Consider the following 16,310-nt stretch of genomic DNA (forward strand, 5'->3'; position numbering starts at 1 on the left):
CTATATCAAGGTATTCCTTTCCTAATGATAGGCTCATGACCACCACAGATGTAGGCAGACTCCTCCAGAAAGAATATGGCCTGTCAGAAAGCACTGCTTGTTGGGTAGGAGTCTCACCATCTTGCTTGCTAGCTGTCCCCAGGTTTTAGAAGAGTACCCAGTGTTCAGTCAATGTCTTATAAAGCATTACTACTATACTTCAATTAGCCCGGGTTCTTTTAATATTAGCTTTAACTTTGAATTTAGAAAGCATTTGGGTAGTGTTTTATAACATGCAGACATGTTTTTAGTATAAATATTACAATATTGTAGGTATTAAAAAAGGACAATTTAGAAGACCCTTTAGTGACTCTTCAGGTTCCCTCCTCCTCCTCCTCCTTCTTCTTCTTCTTTTGAGGGGATGAAGAGTCCACAAGGACATGCCGCTTACTATTTATTACACTGACCATCCTATAGAACATATCAATAAGCTCATACCTCCTGAATAACTGAAATTTTGTACTCTGTACTGCATACATTCCTCCCTCTACTGCTGGCAACACCCCAGCACTCGCTGCTTCTGTGAGCTTACCACATTCAGAGCCCTGTATAGAAAGACCAGACGGTACTTATACTTTCCCACCTGGGTTTTTAGTCACTCTAACATCCCTCATGTTAATCTACATTTTACAAAGGGCAAAACTGTGTTCTCTCTTTTCATTTTTATCTTGTGTGGATGGGTGTTTTTCTGAATGTGCGGGCAACACATGGTGCTGCCTACAAAGGCCCGAAGGGGTGTCAGGGCCCCTGGATCTGGAGTTACAGATGGTTATAATTTACCATGTGGGGGCTGGGAATTGAACCTTCATCTCTGCAAAAGCCAGTGCTCTTAGCCACTGAGCCATCTCTCTAGTTGCACAATTGCCTTCTTTTAAAGAGATGGTTCCATGGCGTCTGCATTTTCTTTTCTTTTTTCTTTTTTTGGTTTTTCTCTGTGTAGCCCTGGCTGTCCTGGAATTCACTTTGTAGACCAGGCTGGCCTCGAACTCAGAAATCTGCCTGCCTCTGCCTCCCAAGTGCTGGGATTAAAGGCGTGCGCCACCACCGCCCGGCTGTGTCTGCATTCTGCATTGCTTAACTCATCTGTTGATGGACTGTTATCCTGGCTGTTGAGAGCAATGCTTCAACAGGGAGTGAAACTGCCCTTTGATGTACTGAGTTATTTTCCTTTGGGACTGGGAATTGATGGGTTATATGGGAATTTGTTCTTCATATTCTTGGTGACTCCACTGGTTTCCATAATGACAGGACTAATATTAAGTAGTTGTTTGAAGGCAGCAATCATCTTAGGTGTGTGGCCCTAGCACCCTTCCTCATGTGTAGCTCTAGGAAAACAAGCAAATAGTACAGGCTTCCCTGTATTAGAAAGACCACGGCTGGGCTGGAGAGATGGCTCAGTGGTTAAGAGCACCGACTGCTCTTCCAAAGGTCCTGAGTTCAAATCCCAGCAACCATATGGTGGCTCACGACCATTCATAATGAGATCTGATGCCCTCTTCTGGTATGTTTAGACAGCTACAGTGTACTTACATATAATAAATAAATTGGCTGTGCACTCTCTCACCTCCACAAGCCACAAGGAAGACGTGCTGGCAACTCAGTCACTCCGTGAATGTTCGCTGTTCTCTCAGATTGGACCTTACTCTCTATCAAATTCACTATCTCCAGCAAGCCTAGTGAGTGTGGTTCATCACTTAAGAACAGACTTAATTGGGGGGCTAAGTCTGGGAGTGTTGGTACTAAAAATGTCTCTATCTGACTGTCTCACGAGGTCCAGGAATAATTGCAAGTTTAGGGGTTGAGATTTGCTTACATGGAGAGGGTAGGGATAAGGTGGGAAGGACAAGAAGTTAGAAGTAAGGCAAAGGGTCACATGATGTCACGTGCCGGAGGACACTGGGCAGTGTTCCTGTGTGGATGGAGAGGAAGAAGTCAGAGGGATCACAGCACCCCATTCACAGCTGGGCATCAGCTGGATCCGGTGTCTGGGCATGAGAGAGAGTCAGTAGTCATTAGGCCTGGTGATAAGAGATGCTCTGCAGACAGAGGTGAGGTGCTCCCTGAGGCTGGCTGTCCTGCATGAGTGCTCTCTGCACTTGCAGCCTCACGACTCTCCCTTTGTCCTCTTGCACATGACCATGGTAAAGGTTAACCGTGACCACCTGTCACAGCCAGTTTTCTGTAGTTCCTCCTTGCCAGGTCTATGTGAGGTCTGGCTGGATGCAGGAGGCAAAGCAGACATGCCCCCCCCCCCGGACCCTTGGCACTCAGTGTCTGTGGGGGAGGTACACATGAAGATGCAAGGAAATGCACACCCAAGAGCCAGCACACGTCGTGGAAGACATGCCTGGGATCCGTGAGAGTTTAGAGACAGGTCTGCACGCTGAAGGTGTTTGAAATAAGAATAAACACACAAGAACCATACATTAAATAAAAATAAAAATAAAAAACCTAAGCAAATATGAAGTGACTAGTTCTCACAGCAAGGTCAAGTCTTGCTTTTAGTTGAAGATGTTGGGGTTTTATTGTTTTAACAAATATGTGTCTTCTCCTCTTTCCAAATTTGAAAAAAACAATCAAGCAGACATCCCGCAAAGCACGGCCCTGGAAAACCTCGCCATCTGGACCGTCTGCTGGAAAAGCCAGAAAGGTCACCCAGTGTGACTTGTCGAGCTTCACTAATTCCTGGAATTCCGTAGTCATTTCTCCAAATTAATTTTTAACTTCTTTCAGTGGGTCGCTTAAAATAAAATTTTTATCTCACTAAGGGGGAAAAAAACCAGAGGGAGGGAAGGAGGAAAGGAGCCGATGACTTAACCTTCTAGTATTAGCAGCACTCAGAATTCAATGTGTTTTACATAAATCAGAATCAGGGAAAAGCCAGGTGTGGTGCTGCATGACCATTGTCCCAGCTACTCAGGAGACTGGGAAGGAAAACCAACCCCAGTTTCGAGGCCAGCCTGCACTACAGAGTGAGTTTAAGGCTAGTCCAGGCTATGCAGAGTTACTTTGTAACGGACTATAGAAATGATCCCTGAAAGTATAGTCTTGAGAGTTACTTTGTAAATTCCTCTTATCTTAGTATCCCCCAGAATTCCATGCCCTCTCAACTGTCCAAGAAAAAGTGAGGCTTATTCACAGTAAAACTTCAGTGAGAAGCTCCTGGGTCGCCTTTGTCAACTTCTTCCTCACTCACATCATATTTGTTAGTGAAACCTTTAGTGTTTATTCATTTATTTTTATGTGTATGGATGCTTTTTGTCCTCCAGCATGTATATATGTGCACCCTATCCATACAGTGCCCATAAAGGCCAGGCAAGTGTGTCAGATCCTATGAAACTGGTTAAGGACAGTTTTGAGACACCCTGTGGGTGCTGGGAAGTGGACTCAGGTCCCGTGCAAGAGCGGCCAGTGCTCTTAACCGCCAAGCCATCTCTCCAGCTCCGGAAAGAAACCTTTTAAGCCTGTGGTAGAAGCACCGTCTGTAGAAAGTGTCCAGTGAGTGTTAGCTAGTGACTTCTAAGGTCAGTGGGTGTCTCAGACTCTCGGGGGTGGGGTGGGGCTCAAATGCCTCCCAGGCTGGGATGAGCAATGCCTGGCAGTGTGGGGCTGCAGCTGGCCCCTCGGGCTGGGATGCAATTTGGACTCCTGGGGACACTGAGTCAAGTATGCAGGAGTCAGAAAGTTTAGGGCAGGCCTCTGTGGTGGGAGGGAAGGGAGCAGAGCAGAAAGAGGGAGGAATCTAACAGCAGTTATGTCACCCAAGCCCACGTGGGAATCTGAAACTGGCTGGCCATTGGCTTATCCCCTATGTGGACCTGTCATGAGATTTGAACTGTTTCAGAAAAGAGACATGATTGTGAGCAAACCAGTATTTTCCAGCTGAAGAATGTGTGTGTGTGTGTGTGTGTGTGTGTGTGTGTGTGTGTGTGTTGTAAGATATATATATATATATATATATATATACATATATATATATATTTGTATATGTGTGTCTATATTGTGTATCTGTATGTGTGTCTATGTGTGTGTATGGTATGTGTATATATGTTTGTATATGTGTGTCTATGTGGTGTGTATGTGTGTGTGTGTGATGGTGTGTGTGGAAATCAGAGAACAACTTTCAGAAGTAAGTTCTCTCCTTCCACTACACAGATCCCAGGAATCGAACTTAGGTTATTAGGCTTGACAACAAACTCTGTTTCCAGCTGAGACATTTCATCAGCCCCGCCAAAGTCATTCTTAAGGGTTATGACAGCTACTCAGTATTATCGAACCACATTTCTAGCAATCTGAGTGAATGTCCTTCCATCCCTGGCTAGGGGATTTTAATGGCTAGCGCTCTACAGCTGTCTATAGCTTGATTTTCTTGGAGCCTTTGTCTTCACACAGGTCCTGGAATTCTGTCCCTTAGGACTCTGGTGAGTCTGAATATCATGGAGGATCACAGTTCCTGCTGCTACAATTTTCTCATTCCCTCCTTCCTCTGTTTCCTTTCTACCTACCCTGAGCCTCACCTGGCACTTCAGCTGTGCCAACAGGCATATGCAGGAACAACCCAGACCTTCACCCAGGGGATACCAGTCCTCACTTGTATTTGCTTCTTGGGCCATGGATGTTGCACTATCCTAATAGAGTGTCTATTTCTGTGGTAAGGACCCTGACCAGAAGCAACCTGGGGAGCAAAGGCTTTATCTGGCTCATGCATCAGAATCGATCAGTGAAGGACGTCATCAGCGAAGAAACTCAAGGCAGAAACCCGAAGGCAGGAACTGAAGCAGAGGCCATGGAGGGGTGCTGCTTGCTGGCTTGCACCCCATGGCTTGTTCAGTTTGCTTTCTTATATGTCCCAGACCCACCTGCCCAGGGATGCACTGCTTATAGAGTGCTGGGCCTTCCCCCATTAATAATTAGCCAAGAAAAATACCCTATGGACCTGCTTATGGCCAATCGGAGGAAGGCATTTTCTCAAGTGAGGTTCCTCTTTTCAGATAACTCTGGCTTATGTCAAGTTGCCAAAATCCTAACCAGGACATGGACTTGCCCATTTACTGACCAATTGGCAAAGACAGGAAATTGGAGATGCCCAAGTGGCTCACTTAGATGCCAGACACATTGCTTCTTGCCTCTATTTATAACAGCAACTTGATCCCCTTCTTCTGACTAGGGTCTGTTTTGCCTCTGTCAAAAAACGTGATCCTGTTTTCATGTCTGGTGTGTTGGCCTACGGGACCCACAAAGTCTCGGTGGCATAGTGTTGAACGTTTACTGTGTTTCTTCTCATGTCCACCAGTAGGTGTGGCTCCTTTAAGTGCCAGACACGGCTCACTCAGAGAGCTATAGGTGCAGGGGACCCAAGGCGAGTGAGGAAATCCCTGCTCCTATGCCTGCTCCTGGAACACCCACCCATCTCAGGGAGGACAGAGCATGACAGACGGCTGATTTAGCATGGAAACTGTGTCTCGCAGAGTGTACCAAACTGTGTCAGGGATGCTATCCAAACTGGCTACTCAGTCAGTTATTCTTCTAGCTAATGACAGACAGAGCCATGTGAGATGCCGGAGAGTCGTGTGTCATGTCTCCTTTGCTGTCAACAGGGCTCTTAAATGTTACACGGGCTGATGGGTTGTGTCGGATATGAAATAAACCCTCGGGGGGTGGGGGTTGTTCAATAGGACTGATGCCTGAGCGCCCCCTCCCCCAAGCAAGTAAGGCTGCATAAAGGGGCAGCCTACATCAGAATAGAGTCAATCATGTCAAACCAACTGCCGGTGCTCCTGATGTGGGAGTGTACCGTGATGCTAGGCTCCCTCGGGGAAGTGTCCTTCCTGGGACGCAGTGTTGATGTATGTTGCTGACATGGTTTCATCCAGCCTGGTAGTGTCTAAGTGTGGGGAGAGGAAGGCTGTATTGTTGGGTCCACGAGTAGCTTCTACCCCGTTCTTATGGCTACTCCTTTACGTGACCACAGAGGCGGCCCAACAAATAACTACTTGAAAAGATCTTGGGTTCAAATGTCAAAAAGAGTAAATATCTACAAGCCTAATTTACCTAATCAAAATCCTTTGGAGTCTTCAAAATGTAGGGTGAGGGATGCTCCAGGAGAATCCTGGGAACTACTGTCCTCCAAAAGGAGGATGTAGACATTGCCTTCAACCAAGCAGGCTACAAAACGAAACCTGAGTGTCTCCCACAGTTTACTGCCACCCAGTACAACTCAAAGCTGCTCGGTGATCCAGTGAACAGAGGAGGGATTAAAGAGGCAAGAGATTGGTACAAGGTGGTATCTTTGAAGCCCTCCATAGTCGAAGGGGACACGGAGAGAATCAGGCCAGCAACCAATCAGTGAGCTTAAACAAAAGGCTGGTTCAGTCACTCAGCCTCTTTCTCCCTCCTCACTACTGTAAGCTGTCTGTCTAAACTCCGCCCCACAGTTACCTGGCAACAGCCGGGTAGGCCTGACCCACTATAAAAGGGGCTGCTCGCCCCCTCCTCTCTCCTGCTCTTCCCTTCTTGCTCCTGCTCTGTCTCCTCACCCCTTTCCCCATCTTTCCCCATTCCCTTCCCCATCTCTCCCCACGTGCTCATGGCTGGCCTCCACCTCTCTCTCTCTCTCTCTCTCTCTCTCTCTCTCTCTCTCTCTCTCTCCCTCTACTACCCTCTTAACTCCTCTCCCCATGTCCCAGATAAACTCTATTCTCGGTGTCGCTGGTCCCTCACGGGGAAGGGATGTCTTAGCATGGGCCCGCTGAGGCATCCCCTTCCCCCACACCTCACCACACCCCATAGACCATATCCCTTCTCTCTTTATCTTTTTATAACACAACAATTACTCCCCCCACTCCCCATGCAAGCAAGACACAGAGAGATGACTCATCACAAAGTCCAAAGGTGGCGTCTGGGAACCCTGATGCACTCTGAAGAGGAGGTCAGGGAGTTCACGGGTAAAAGACGAGGTTGGAAATGTTTTTAAGTAATACAAGTTCACGGACCAGTGAGCCGCGGTTATGCGTTTAGGAGCAGTCGCCTTTTGCGAGTGACAACACACTGTCCTTGTACTTGGGCAGGAGAGATAGATGTTAATAAATGCACACGAAGGGACTCAGAAAAGAGCATAGCTGATACAACACAGCAGAGCTTAGGTGGATGCCAAACAGTCATGGGCACGACGCGGCAAGAGGAAGAACAACAGAAGCGCTTTCCAACAAATAACCGACAAATGTGGTGCGGAGGGCAGAGAGACTGCTGAAGGGAGCTGGATCGTTGAGCTGGGCCAGGGGGATTAAGATGAGTTTGCGGCTCATATCCAGACACTGTGCCATGTGCTCCGGGGCTCGAGGGGGCTGCAGCCAGAACGTTGAGCAAGCCCAGCATGGCATGTGCACAGACGTGGTCCCTCGCCCTCTGCAAGAGAAGCCCCAATGCCTTCCTGGTTCCAACCGCCTGAAATTGAGGTGTATGAAACTGGGTGCTGCTGGTACATTTACCTAAGTCTAGTAAGGCACGACACGCTCTGAACTCCACCGCCCGTCAAAGGTGGACTAATTCAGATTACCTGGAGGGAAGGTTCACACGAGTCCTCTCTCTCTCTCTCTCTCTCTCTCTCTCTCTCTCTCTCTCTCTCTCTTCTTCTCTCACTCTCACCTCATCGCATGGCAGAAGGGCACACTCTCTTGTGGCTACAAACCTCGGGAACACCCGGGCTTGCTAATTCAGGTATCGGTGGGATGAAGCCAAGGGCCTCATTTGGTCTGTTTTCATGGCACAAGGGTTTGCCCATCGAGATAAAAAGGTGTATACAGGCATCTGTGCTCATCTGTTCATATTAATAAAGTGAATGCTGGATGGGAGATCAGCGCCTTTACTAGAATGGTAATTAGTTAAAATGCAGCCATTAAACTGGAATTTGCTTGATTTATTCATCTTATATTCAAGCTACTTGTGTAGAAGTAAAGTCTTTAGAATGGATGGCAGATAGATCTTTATTATAACATCACATAATATACATTTTTAAAAGATAATACAGGTCTTCAGCCTGTACAGCACATGTCATAGCTAATAAGCTAGGGTTGGGGAAAATTGAAGCCAATGAAAGAATTATGTAACAGTAAGGCTGCTGGCAGGGAACACACTGCCATTGGCCGTGGGAGGAGACGGTGGACAGAACAAAGAAGTAGAAAGGAGCTTGCGAGGTGCGCATCTATTAGAAAGGTTAGGCTTAAGTAAACATCGGTGTGTGGGGAGAAAAAAGTGGTAGCAATCTTATGCAGAGCCATTACAGCTCCACTAAAAAACGAGTGAACACGGAGAGGCGACCAGCAATCAATACGGCCAGCAGCCTTGTCTTGCCTGATTCGTTCTGTAATTTCACATTGGATCCATCCTCATTAGCACGCAGCAGAGCTCTGCCTGCCTGCCTGCCTGTCTGCCTGCCTGCCTGCCTGTGAGGTTTCTTACAGCCTCAGAGAAGCAGAGGAAAGCTGTCAGGGCCCCAGGGGAGCTTATGGTCTGGAGCCCACTTTATGTGTAGCTTTCTAGAGAACCCACAACTGCTTGTTCTGCCATTAAAATCTAGCTAAGGGAGAGCAGACCCAGATAAGAGGTATGATTTAGGGTTGGAGAGATGGCTCAGCGGTTAAGAGCACTGACTGCTCTTCCAAAGGTCCCGAGTTCAAATCCCAGCAACCACATGGTGGCTCACAACCGTTCATAATGAGATCTGATGCCCTCCTCTGTGTGTCTAAAAAAGTTACAGCATACCTACATATAATAAATCAATCTTAAAAAAAAAAAAAAAAAGCTGTGATTTAGATGTCAAATTAGAGGCTTGCTTGATGGATTTGGAAGGAAGACAGGGAGCTTGTGGGTGACATAGCAAAACACCAGGTCCTAACACAAACTCACAGACACAGAAGGATGCTTCAAAGAGACAAATTTGGCCACAGGATAAGGCCTGGATAAAGAGAAGATGGCGCTAAGATGTGTTGGCCAAAGTCCCAGATAGAAGGCAGGGGAGGCCTGAGTGTTGGAAGTAAGACACAAATGGAAGAATCCCCAGAACTCCGTGGCCCGTTGGATACGGAGGGCAGAGCCTCACACCTGGGGGCGGGGGTGGGGTGGGGGGCAGCCTGCAGTAAGGTCTCAGCAGGAAGAGATGCAAACTGAAGAGGCGGCTATGAGCTTGAGCTGTGGTTAGTTCAGGGGTCCTGAGAAAGTTTCTTAGGTCCAAAAAAACATACACTGTTTTTCCCCCTCTATGCACGACAACAGAAGTCCTTTGACCTCTGATCTCCAGGAAGGGGAGGGAGGAAAGGCTTCAGGGAATGGAAGGGGGGGGGGGGGTTCCATGGCCGACCCAGCCTCTTTTGGTCTCCATGGTGAGGTCCTCACAGTTGGAAAGATCCCAGAATGAGAGCCATTCTTGGCAGTCATGAAGCTGCTCAAAAGCCAGGGCCATATAATTCTCAAACTGCCTTTTGCCAATTGCTGAGACACCTTGTTCAATCAATAATGTTACAGGTCCTCATCTTTTCCGTTATTTGTCTCATAAGCTGGAGAGTTGCACTGAGAGACTCCACCAAAGGCAGCAGTAGCGTCTTCACCGAATGCTACAGCGGGTGGAGCTCTGCCAGTACCCAGGCACTTGGCATTGACTGAAGCTTCCCTGAGCTTGCCCACATGGCAGGAGCTCTGGGTTCAAGCTGGGTCCTGGGGCCCAGGAAGCCATGAGCCAGATTAGTCTGCTGGGCTACCATAGCTCACAGCGTGCGCTCTGGTACTCTCGGAGTCCAGAAGAGTGTGTGGGAGGACCTGGAGTTGCAGGCTACTGCGAGCTACCCAACATGGGTGCTGAAAATCCACCTTGGGTCTCCTACCATGATGAAAATGGACTAAACCTCTGAAACTGCAAGCTAGTTCCAATTAAATGTTGTCCTTTATGAGAGTTGCCATGGTCGTGATGTCCCTTCATGACAATAAAGCCCTCACTAGGACAGATGTCAACCACATTTGGCATAACAAGATACAGCAAGACCAGGGACAAACCTTCACATCAATGCTGGACTAGGCTACCCAGTAGGAGGAAAAGGGCCCCAAAAGCAGGCAATAGAGTTAGAGATAGCCCTCATTCCCACTGTTAGGAGACCCACAAGAAGGCCAAGCTACCCAGCAATAACATATATGAGGAGGGCCTAGGTCAGACCCTCACAGGCTCCCTGAACGTTTGTTGGTTAATGTAAAGTTCTTTAATGGCATATTCAGCCAAGACGGAAAGACAGGAAAATGAAGGGAACACGGGAAAAGAAAAAGAGTCCAACACTCCCCGAGGCCTGGTTTGTGCTTCTTATTGGCTAAAAGTCAAGTGTTTTGACGCAGGTGACCAAATCTCAACCAAACCTGTCTGCATGGAGATTTTGGTCCCTGTTTCAAGAGGTGTCTTAAAAAGACTATTAAGGTACCTGGTGAAGTATGCTGAGGATCTAGGCATGTCATGTACCCTTGGCATCTCTGGTTTTTAACCCTATCAGCTCTCCTGTCTCACTTGTAAGCCTGGAAATTGCACTTTATAGTCCCACCTTACAATTTTGCTTGTAGGGAGAAATTTTCTTTTTTCTTTTTTTCATCGAGACAGGGTTTCTCTGTGTAGCCCTGGCTGTCCTGGAACAACTCACTTTGTAGACCAGGCGGGCCTCGAACTCAGAAATCTGCCTGTCTCTGCCTCCCAAGTGCTGGGATTAAAGGCGTGCGCCACCACGCCTGGCTTAAGTTTTACAGTTTTATACTTGACATTTAAGCATAAGCTCTGTGTGCAGATTTAATTGCTTTTGCAAATGAATATCCAGTAGGTCTACACTGAGAACACATTAGTGGTTCACAGGATATCCTCCTTCTAAGCTCCGCCTCTCTTCCTCATTCTCTCTCTCTCTCTCTCTCTCTCTCTCTCTCTCTCCAGCAATCATTTATTTCCAGCTCATCAGATGATTATAGGTGCACTTGGAGGTCATTTCTCTGATAAAATAAACATTGGATAATATTTATTATTATTCAGCGGTAAGCGTTGCATTTTTAGAATTTTGGGCTGGAGAGCTGGTTAGGAGCACTTCCTGCTCTTCTAGAGAACCCAGGCTCAGTTCCTAGCATCCCTGTTGGGTGGGTCACAATCCCAATCCCGTGTAACTCCAGTTCCAGGACAATCTGAAGCCTTTTTATATCCTCTGTGGTCACTGCACTCTCGAACACACACACACACACACACACACACACACACACACATTAAAAAATTAAAGAATCTTTAAAATCTAAATGTGTATAATTCGGTGTTTGTGCTACACACTTAGATATGAGATGTGTTGAAATATGGATGATCTAAGCCTTGCTATATGAAAAAGTGCATGCAGGACTTTGAGCTGTGACTGGGAGTGCAAACTCTTCCTCTCCCATGTGTAGTTTCTCTCTCCTGTCCCCCCTCTTCCCTCCCTACTTCTCTTCACCTCTCCCCTCCCTCCCTCCCTTCCTCCCTCCCTCCCTCCCTCTTTCTTCTCCCTCCCTCCTGTCCATCCCTCCCTCTCTCTTCCTTTTCTCCCTTTCTCCTTCTTCTTTCTCCCTCCCTCCCTCCTTTCCATCCTCCCTCCCTCCTTCTCTCCCCCTTTCTCCCTCCTTCTCTCCCTCCTGTTCTTCCTCCCTCTCTCCCTCCCTCCTTCCCTCTCTCCTGTCCCTCCCTCCCTCATGTCCCTCCTCCCTCCCTCTCTCCCTCCTTCCCTCCATCCTCTTCCCCCTCTCCCTCCACAGCACATGGCAGTGCTGTTCTTGTATTTCCCTCCTTCCATCAGGTAGTGAGGTTTATGCATTCTTTTGACCTCGCCTTCCTCTCCTATAGGTCTCTGCACCTGCCTGTCAAATACTGTGTGGTCCTCAGCCCTGAATAGGATATGGGTATCACACCCGTTCCTGCAGCTCAGGGAACTGTGTGGAAGAGGAGGTGGGTAGATGGTAAGAGCCACAGGTGGCGGATGACTCCAGGGAAACAGAATCTTCCAGATATGACTGGGCTAATGCACATACGAACCCACAGTGTCAACAGCTCCCACAAGACCTGGGCACATTCAAACCAGACAGAATCCAAGTGTGAGGAAGGAGAATGGGGCACCAAGTTCCATTCCAGACAAGAAGCTACTTGCAAATGACAGCTTCTGGGAAATTAGTTTTCTCCTGTAGAGTGACATTGAGTATATCAACCACACTCCAGGGCAGGCCCTATGCCCAGGAGTAGCTAGATGTCCAACACAAATCAGACTTAAAGGTTTGTGTGTGTGTGGATACATATACATATACATATACATATACATATACATATACATATACATATACATATACATATACATATACATATACATATACATATACATATACATATACGCATGTTTGTGTGTGTGTGTTTTTTTGGTTTTATCTTGTTTTTGATTTGCTGTCTTTTAAGAGAGAAAGAACATGAAGTTGGTTAGTCAGGAGGTGGAGAGGGTCTGGGAGGAGTTTAGGGGAGAGGGAGTAATATCATTAAAATAGAATGTATGAAATTCTCAAAAAAGCCGATAAAAACATACAGAACACTGGGTTCTACGTAAGCATCTGGATTTTTATTTCTTAAATAAAAAAAAAAAAATCAAGGGGGATAGAGAGGAAACGGTCCCTTAGAGGAGATGGTCCCTTAGAGGAGGCGGTCCCTTAGAGGGAGCTACCGGAGACCCGGGGGGGAGCAGACCTGTACTGTGTGGTGGGTGGGCCCAACAGAAGTTAAAAACATGTGATTAGGAAGGGTCAGTGTGTGAGCACTGAAGGGGCTGAAGGATTCTGGCTCCCTCGGGTGACAAAAAGCACCCACCTGAAGCTGCCATTGACGGTGCTCAGGGACCTTCTCCACAGGCGGGATCTCCACGAGAGCTCCTTATCTGTTCCCACAAATGCGTCAAGATCGAGAAGCACGTGACCCAACGATACTCAGTGCAGACTTTGAGTACTGAGAAGACCACGTCTAAAGAGCCATTTGATTTTGAGCAGTGGGTTGAAAGAGATTTAGTACATGCAGAAGGGCGTCTTCAAACCGAAGTGTAGTGTGAGATAGCCGCTTTCTTGAGACTCTTGTCGCGGCCTTCAATCATCTTGTATCTGTGCATAGCGTTCCTATAGAGGGACAAGCAGTCTCAAGTCTCTCTTAGTAATTACAACAAAATGCTCCGTACTGCTTTTGAAATATATTTATTAAATCACAAAGTTATTTTTGATATCTTTGCTATTAAAGAGATTTGTATCAAAAAGATCACACACACACACACACACACACACACACACACACCAATAGGTTCCATTTCAGAAGAAAAGAAGGCCAGAGAGTTGTGTTCTGAGTCCTGTTGAGATAAATAACGCCATCAGTGCCTTTGGCCGAAGGAATCCAAGCACTGTGGACCACACGCTGTGGAAACGGCTTTAGAGAAGACATTTTATTCCAACTCGGAGTCTTCTTCTAACATTTATCTCTCTGAAGTGAAAATTCTCATAACCCACCAATCACTCCACACAGCCCAGAGGCTTACCCGCATCAATCCCTACTCCCTATTTCAGAGAATTGCCTTCACCCATCCCTACCTGCCACCAACGGCTATCAGCCCCTCAAGGGTCATCTCAACCAATCCCTACTCCCCCCTAGAAGATCATCCCCACAATCCCTCTCCCTCCCCCAGAGGGCATCCTCTCCAATTCCTCCCTCCTTCCCCTTTCCCCCAGAGGTCATCCCCATCAATTCGCATCCCCCCACAAGGTCATCCTCCCCAATTCCTCCCTCCTTCCCCCTTCCCCCCAGAGGGTTATTCCCACCAGTCTCTCCCTCTCCCTCCCCCAAGGTCATCCTCTCCAATTCCTCCCTCCTTCCCCCCCCCCAGAGGTCATCCCCACCAATCCCCCCTCCCTTCCGAGGCTCACCCTTTAGTTCCCCCCCGCAGAGCCAGATGATTCCTTCTTGTTCTCTGGAAATTGCTGTTTTCTGCCTGTGACACCAGAGAAAATTTGATTCAGAAGATTAAAAATATGTTCTTGGCTACTGTAATTATAAGATCAAAGCCATTGGGCCTCATTTCAACAAGGCACTTAGAGAATTAAATACATTTTTGCCCTGAGTTTGTGAGTGCGCGTTGAGTGTCCAGCTCTACAGAATAGAGCCTGCCCCCATGCTCAGTGTGGCTAGCTGCATGGGCCGCATCACATGCAGGGCAGCCCCCGTGGGAGCACAGTGAGCGACACCTCAGAACCAGGGACTGATGAATGTCAAGACCCACCCAGGCTGAGCTATTAAAGCTGCGCAGATGGAAAACATGTAAAGTTGTACTTGATTGTATCTGTGCTTCATTTTAGAAACTTCTTTTGATGTCTGAGTACATAAATGGACCAAGAAAACAATGTATCCCGTATGTGTTGGGGGGGGGGGAGAAGCAGAGAAAAATGCTAACTAAATTGAGACAATTACCTAGAGTGGCAACAGTAAAAATTTTTTCGGATTTTCTTATTTTATGTGTACAAGTGTTTTGCCTGCATGTATGTCTGTGTACCATGTCCATGCCTGGTGCCACTGGAGGCCAGAAAAGGGGGAATAAATTCCTTACAAATGGATTTACAGGTGGTTGTGACCCAGCACATACATGTTAGATATTAAATTTGGGCCCCCTGTGAGAGCAACAAGTGTTCTTAATTGCTGAGCCCTGGGAATTTGCCTTTGATTGGTTCAATTGCCTTTGATCAGTGAGACTTCCTACCTAGTTTATGCACTACACAGGTTCCTGGGATTGTTAAGTTTATGTATCCGTTTTGAAGGTTTGTTTGTTGTGTGCATGTTTTTAAATTAACATTTTAACCAGTGAACTTTGGGTACAGCAGTCTGTCATCCATAATGTGTTGTGGGCCTCATCGCATTGTCCATCACAGGCTTCAAAACAAGTAGGCATTCTTTGGTGTAGAACACACACACACACACACACACACACACACACACAGAGAGAGAGTTTTATATACACTCCATCAGTGATGCTCCTCTGTAGAGCCATGCTGACATTTTTTTTCTTTCCCTCAATTTACATTTCTTTCCTCTCCCCAAGTTCCTACTTTTAAAGGGTGAATGTATCCTCCCCCCCTTTTTTAAAATTTAGCAGAAAACAAAATTGACAATTTATGCTATATAACTATAAAGACAGGCATTGTCTATTCGATTAGGGTCAATTGGTCAGACCACTGAGCAGAGTTTAACTAACTAATCAAGGGATGATCATAAACATGAAGGCAGAATTGAGGGAACAGACCAGACAGAGTCCAGTCTCTCCTGGAAATGTCACCAGGAGGCTATGGCAGGGTGAATGAGGATGTCCCCATAGGTTCATATGTTTGAAGATTTGCTCCCCAGTTGGTGGTGCTGTTAGGGTTGGTTTAGGAGATGTGGCCTTGCTGAAGGAAGTATGTCACTGAGGAATGGCTCTGAGGTTTCAAAGCTACACTTCACTCACAGTTCCCCCTCTCCAACTCCTGCTTGGGGTTCATGATGTGTCCCTTAAGTGTCTCCAGTCGCCATGTCTGCTGCCTGCTGCTACCGCACCAGGATGAACCATCAACCCATCTTTCTGTGAGTCGCCTTGGTCTCTGTGCTTTATCACAACAGATAAAGTAACTAATACAGAGAATGATGAGAGAAGAAGAAATCTTACCAAACCAGTGAGAACCAGAGTCCTAGAGGGGCCACCTGACAGGACCTGTGGCTGAAGGAGGAGGTAGCCATGGCCACACAGTGCCTGAGCAAGGGACAATGGAAAAAACATGGGTTCATTTTCTTGTCCCCAGCACCTGATCTTCCAGTGTCTCTATCGCACAAATCCAACTATAGCTACAAGGTGTGGTCCTGAGACTCCAGACTCCTGGGTACACTGACACACAGATGGAGGGTGATCCTGAGACTCCAGACTCCTGGGTACACTGTCACACAGTAGAGGGTGATCCTGAGACTCCAGACTCCTGGGTACACTGTCACACAGTGGAGGGTGATCCTGAGAGTCCAGACTCCTGGGTACACTGTCACACAGGTGAAGGGTGATCCTGAGACTCCAGACTCCTGGGTACACTGTCACACAGATGGAGGGTGATCCGGAGACTCCAGACTCCTGGGTACACTGTCACACAGATGGATGGTGGTCCTGAGACCCAGGATTCCTGGGTACACTGTCACACAGTGGAGGGTGATCCTG

General features: G+C 47.2%; 1 pseudogene; it reads left to right on the top strand.

Annotated features, from left to right (window-relative positions):
* Positions 1-7,198: 7,198 nt before the first annotated feature.
* LOC110339165 lies at positions 7,199-13,250 on the top strand (annotated as a pseudogene).
* Positions 13,251-16,310: the final 3,060 nt, after the last annotated feature.

This window comes from Mus pahari, chromosome 23, assembly GCF_900095145.1.
Source record: "Mus pahari chromosome 23, PAHARI_EIJ_v1.1, whole genome shotgun sequence".
Taxonomy (NCBI): Eukaryota; Metazoa; Chordata; class Mammalia; order Rodentia; family Muridae; genus Mus; species Mus pahari.